At 27.9% G+C, this 7,047-nt stretch overlaps 1 pseudogene; it reads right to left on the reverse strand.

Annotated features, from left to right (window-relative positions):
• Positions 1-2,608: 2,608 nt before the first annotated feature.
• On the reverse strand, positions 2,609-6,272 carry LOC121223144 (desiccation-related protein PCC13-62-like; annotated as a pseudogene).
• Between the last annotated feature and the right edge of the window lie 775 nt (positions 6,273-7,047).

A 7,047-nucleotide genomic window follows, 5' to 3' on the forward strand; every position in this document is an offset into this window, starting at 1 on the left:
CAATCATACCAAATATCATTGCTTAACTTAACATTAAAACATAAAACATGAAGGTAATACAATCATATAAAGAAAAGCCATGTAATAGTCATGTTTATCGACGATCAGTCATAACATTAATTTTGGAGGTTTTTTTGTGGATTTTCTTTTCTTTCGAGTTCGTTTATCTTTTAAGTTGCTTTCGTTTTGCTTTGTGTTGGTGCCTTAGAATAATTCTATGTGAATCCTCAATTGTTGGGAGTTAGGCTAACTTAAGCATTTTTGAAGCGAATGAATCGCCTAAAACCGCATGAATTACGAGACTAAAGTTCTAGTCTCATAACACTAGGTCCAATACCGCTAAAACCTACTAGTTTAATAAAAGGCAACAAACCTCCAAAATTTTCACATTATCATTTCAATCTAAATCCAATTTTTTTTAACTCAATTTCAAATAGATATCCAAACAATATATATATAGAAATTGCACCAAACATCCCTAAATTATGATTCTTATTTTAAATTAATTTTTTTAAATTTTTAAATATTTTAATTACATCCTTAAACTACTGATGTTATATCAAGCAAGTCTTTTTATCATTAAAACCATTACTTTAATAATTAAATGACATGTCAAATATTATGTGGGATAAGTAAAACACCACATAACTTTGAAAAGTAAAAACTAAAATTAAAATAAAATTGAAAAAAGAGAGAATGAACGATAAAACTTTTTTAAAATATTTGAAAATCTCAAAAAATTTACAAAATATCCATTTTCACAATATTAATTTTTATTTAAAATTTTCATTTTAAAACGTGTCATATAAGATCTAACGTCTCATATGAAAATTAAATTAACAATTTTAGCAAAAGGGCCTTATTGATATAATTTCGGTAGTTTGAGATGTAATTAGAATGTTTTAAAGTTTGAAGACCAATTTAGAATGAAAGTTATAGTTTGGGGATGCACAGTGGAATTAACTCGTATACAGTTAAAAATCTAAGACTTAAATAAAAAAATTGGCCCCTAAACTATAACATTATTCCCATTTAGCTACCTAAACTTTTTTAGGTCAAAAGTGGTACCTAAAGTTTGACTATGTTTCACTTTTGACCCAACCGTTAGCTTCTGTTAAAAATAATTCTTACCCAATCATATTATGACATGTAGAATTTTTAATTAAATAAAAAAATAAATTTAATATTAAATAAAAATTAAATTAAATTATCATTTAATATGATATTTCTCCTCTATCTCTTTTTATTCATTAAATGATAATTTAATTCATTTGATTTAATATTAAATTAATTTTTTTATTTAATTAAAAATAACACATGTCATAATATGACTGGATAAGAGATTTTTTTTAATGGAAGCTAACAATTGGATATTAAAGTGATAACGGAATCAATCTTTAGGTACCACTTTTGGAAGAAAAAAAAAGATTAGGTACCTAAATGGGAAAAGCTTCATAGCTTAGGGGCCAATTTTTATTTAAGCCAAAATCTAAATCCCATTTTTTAACCTCAATTAAAATTTCTAAATTTAATGGTAAATTTTTTGGTTTCCCAAGTATCCACCGAAACAAGCTCAGTGATTAATCCTCTATATTTTGTAGGTCTATTAAGGGAATGAACATTGGTCGCGATTTTTTTAATGATAATTTTTTGCAAGCTTTTAATGGTAATTTTTATTATAACATTTCAAGAGACTTCACATTGTATTCTTTTAAGTTACAAGTGCAATTCACAATTATAAGTAATCTGCATAATTACAATTAGACTCAACTACAATTAATACATTTGTTTAACTATGAATAAAATCAAACTATTACATGCATCATCTTTGTTAACATTTACTGTTTAAAATATATTGTTTATTGTTTAACAAATTTAATATTTTAAAAGTTTTTATTATTATGTAAATGAAATCTTTTATTTGAAATTTAATCGCAATTGGAAAAATAATTTTCAATAAAATTTTATACAATCAAAGTTAACTCTATTACAATTTAAATTTATTTAATTTTCTAATAATATAAAGGCTAAATTAATTTATTTAATAATATAGAGGCTAATTTAATCTAGTCACTTTCGAAATATTCTAATTTTTTTAACATAAAAAGAGACTAACAAATAATCTTTGTCAACGATATAATTTAGAAAAGAATAGAATAATAAAATCCGTGAGATTTTGAAATCACGATAGGTTTACTTTTCAAAAGATTTAAGAAAGGGGTACAGTCAGGAGGGCTAGCAGGGCCCCCGGCTCCTCTAAAATAAATTTTTTTTATTTAGGCCTTTTATATTTTTTTTAAATTCTAAATTAGTAAAAGTAAAATTACACTTTGTTTCCCTTAAAAATGATAAAAATTTGATTTAATCTTTTAAAAATTATAAAGATATAGACTATTCAAATGATGAAATTACATTTTTACTATAATAAAAATTAAAATTTAATTTCGATCCCTAAAAAATTATTTTGCCTTCGCCCATGATTTAAGATTAATGTTTTAAAGTTGAAAAGTTTTTAAAAAGTTTAAATTGACGAGTTAAGGTTAATATTAGGGGATTGGATTTAAGATTTAGTATTATTATATTAATAGTAAATTGTTACAAATGTAAGTGAAAAATAAAATTATAAGATGTAGCCCATTAATTTTTGTAAAGCTTCAGTATAAATTAACAACATCATGGGAGTTTCACGTGACTAACAAGTGGTTATTATATATGACCCCTATTTTATATATACGCGATCGCTTAGTTTCAAGTAGCGAGGAATCGCATGGCGATTCTCCCAGCTCCACCATTAGGCAGAAATCCACCAGGCCTACTCTCGTCGCCAGTTCCATATACTATCCTCAAAATTTCTGGCTGCGTCCGTGAATACGAAAGGGAATCAGCATCCGCCAATAGGATGTTACTGGTAGTTCGGTTCTCTGCACCAAGTTGCTTTGGTACCTTCAAGCCTTCATCTTTCATCCCACATCTGCCAAGCCTGTTCCTTATTTCCGAGATACGATCGGTAAAACCTGCCACGGTTACTCCATATGGCTTCACTTTCTCATTTGCCCTCAGGTACAGTAATGTCCGTATCACTGCGTCTTGTCCAGACTCCACCCCCAGCAGTGAAGCAGCCAGCTAAACCACAAAGTAATATACCATAAATACAGAAATTACGGAAGAATATACATAGCTTTTGGACAAAGAAGTTAATGTTCTTACTTCTCGGTTGGTGCGTCCGACAAGGTTAGGGATAGTGCCAACGTAACCTACGAGTCCTACATAAGGTATAACGTAGGACGCCAAGAGATAGTTGAGGGAATTGGCGTACGGATTGAATGGAGGAGATAATGTGGTATTCATTGCTCGATTAAAAAATGCGGCAAAAGCCTCGGCACTTATATTGAGTCGAGGCCTCGGCACTCCTCCTACAGACTCTGTAATCGCCCTGCAAGTTCAATGTTTTACAGCACTACTTCATACACATATACAAGTAACAAGATTTCGTCATTGATTAATTAATGTTTGAATAATTAATTCCATTTGTTAGTCTCATGCAAATATGGGATGTATAGGTGAAGGGGAACCTGAGATGTCCAATTTCCTGATAAGCAAATTCCTCTATAATTCTACGGATGATGGGATCCAGATTGGCCTTCCTTCCACCAACTGGAGGAGGACCGCCTTGGGCCAAAGACATCAAGCCCCATACCAAGTGCACCGTGCAGAAAAAATTCTGCTTCCAAGAATTCCAAGTTTAAAGCGAATTGGACTAGGTCTCTATCGACAGCCAGAATGGTCTGCACTCAGGAAGAGGAAGAGGAGGTGTAACCCCCATAACAGCAATGAATTCCAATGGGAGAAGCAGAAGCAGGAAGGCAGAGAAGCGAGTGCGAATAGCCATCGATGGAGGAATGGGGTGAACATGCATGACCGAACACACCGTTGCCTTTTATAGAAAAAAAAAGTGTAAGAAAAATGGATGGAGCTGGAAGGGAATTAATGTGAGATATATGGGGTAGAAAAATATTTAGATTGAAATTAAATGGTATGTTTTCAAGAAAGTTTTTTATATATTTATATTTTTTAAAAAATTAAATTAAAATTTTGTTATTTTTAAAAATTAAACATTAAAATTTATAAAGATAAAAAATCAGTTTTATTTTTGAATCCGAACCCTGTGAACCGCCATCACGTCGCCCGAATAGAAGAAGAGGTCTAAGCTTCGTAGATCTTACGATCACACTACAAGCATCCAAATCCCAAATGACGCAAAGCCTGTTCTAGACTTCTAGTTGGATACCAAAAGCTCCAAAGTCCAAAGCATTCTTGAATGAAGCATAATTACAAATGTACCAAACTTAATAGGGGCAATCTTTTGTAGGCTTTTTTCTATTATTTGGATTTAACTTTCGGAAAGATAACTGAAAAAATTCTTATGGATTAAAATACATAGAATATCCTTTTAAAGTATACGACATATTGACAAAAAAAAAAGTGTAGTGGATAAAAGGTTTAGATATGAGACATTAAATCTATGTATTTTTTTTTAAATTTTAAAAAATATGATTCTTCGTCTAATTTTGCAATTATAAAAAGAAAAAAAACAATAGTTTTTAGCTTTTAACATATTTATATTTTTTTGGATCAGGCCCTTTTTCTTTAAAAATAAATAAAAATTATGTAAAAATTCAAATTTTATATTTTAAAAAATCCTAAAAAATTAAAAAATTTGAAATATTACAAAAAAAATTTAATAAATATAAAAAGTTTCAAAATCATAAAAAAAATATAATTGAAAAATCGTATGAAGAATCAAAATACAAAGGAGATAATAGGGAACTGTTTTGCTGACATTATTCTTTTATTTGGCAAAAACCTTTTGGATAAAAATACATATAATTTCTTTTGAAGACAGTACGCAAAAAGTTTAAATCTGTCAAAGATGTTTATATTTTTTTATGAAATTTAAATTTTAGTTTTTATATTTTAATTTTCAGATATTAATTTTTTATATATTTTTTAATTTTAAAAAAATTGCAATTATAAAAAGACCATTTTTTTATATCTAAATGTTTATAGTTTCTGTCAATGCATAAAAATAATTTAAATTATTAATATTTTATATTTTCAGAAGAATTCTACATGTTTTTGTAATTAGACTTTTTAAAACTATAAAAAGTTTCAAATTGCAAAACTAAACGAATTAATTTTGAGTCTTCCTACTTTTTAAAATTTTAAAAATCTTCCTCTCTTTATCCAATTTTCAATTATAAAATGACAACATATCTTTTTTTGGCTTTTTATATTTATATTTTTTTGTCTACATAAAAATTTATTTAAAATTTATAGTTTTGTAAAAATTATAAAAAAAAGTTTTTTTTAATTAAAAAAACTCATTAAAATTCAAAAATAAAAATATTAAAATAATTCATTTGGAAGAATTCAAAACCTTATAAAAAAGTATAAACTGTTTCGAAATTGTAAATATAAAATAAATTTTCTAAAAAAATAAAATAATTCAATATCTCAAATTAAAATATAAGTTTCAAAAGAGTATAATAATTTTTAACAAAATACATGATTTCAATCGTATGAAGTAATTATCTTCAGTTATTTCTACTTATTAGAATTAAAATTTTAAAACCTAGGATGCCTAACTTTTGGTGTCACTAGTATGTACTTGGTACTTCAATTTTATAACCTCAACTTATATTTTGTGATTAACACGTAGTTTGCCCCTGAAATTGTCTAAAAATATCTAGTTAGTACTTGAATTTGTCCAAAAAATTATATTTTTTTACTTTAATTTATACTTTTAAAATATTTTTAATTTTTTTAATTTATATCCACCGCATGTCATATTGAGAGGTTGCCACGTCATCATAGAATTGGTCATTAGTGTCACGTCAGCACTAACTAACAATGTTAATGCGGAGGTATCAAACTGGGTGATGGAATACAAGTTCGGATACCAACTAGATAAAAAAAATTCAAGATCAACAAGACACTTTTGAACAAGTTTAGGGGGCAAACTAATATTAGCCTTTAAATATATAATATTTTTTGTTAAAATTTTAAATGTATATAATTAAAATTGCAACAATATTTAAAAGTAAAAATTTTTCTTAAAAATTTAGAAAACGTCAAATTTTGAAGGACATGCATCCAGATAATTAATAAATATAATTAAAAATATAATTAATTTGACTTTAATTAAAAAATAATTATTAGACTTTTACCGTTAAAATCAATTACTATATGGGCAAATTACCAAAAAAAGCCATCTTTTTTCAAAATTTATCGAAATGGGCCGATTTTGTGATTATTTACCGGAATGGGCCATTTTCCGGGAAATCGTGTCCACGTCAGCGCGATGTCAGGGTACGTGTCAGGACATCGCGTGAACAGTACCCCAACAGTCAAAATTTTGACCGTTGCCCCCCAACGGTCAAAAAATAAAAACTATAAATACCCCCACCCCTTTATTTTTTTCACAAACAAATCCTATCTAATATTTCCTCTCTAATCCTCTCAATTTCCTTCCAAAATTCTCTCAATTTCCTTCCAAAATTCTCTCAAACCCATATTTAATTTCAATTTCCTCTCAATTTCCTTCTAAAATTCTCTCAAATCCATATTTAATTTTAATTTCCCCTCAATTTTATTTTTGAAAATAATTTTAAATTTTTTATATTTTTTTAAAATAATTTTAAATTTTTTTATATTTTCATCAATGGCCGGATCATTAATTCGTCTTGATAGGAATCACATATCGGTGGAGCAAATGAAAATGGTAAGTATTAAATTTAATTTTTAAATTTTATTTAAGATTTTTTATTTATGTATTTTTAAATAATTATTAATTTATTATTTGTTATAAAAGTCTACAGATCGGGTATTGGAATGCAATATCCAGAATATGCATACTCCTCCATCACCGTTAGTAGAGAACTACCTGCAGGAAGCGGGTTTTTGGCACGTGGCGACGGTAGGCCGAGGATGCAAGTTGGACTCGAAACTGATCAGTGCGTTGATCGAGAGGTAGAGACTCGAGACGCA

Source organism: Gossypium hirsutum, chromosome D11 (assembly GCF_007990345.1).
Source record: "Gossypium hirsutum isolate 1008001.06 chromosome D11, Gossypium_hirsutum_v2.1, whole genome shotgun sequence".
NCBI classification, from domain to species: domain Eukaryota; kingdom Viridiplantae; phylum Streptophyta; class Magnoliopsida; order Malvales; family Malvaceae; genus Gossypium; species Gossypium hirsutum.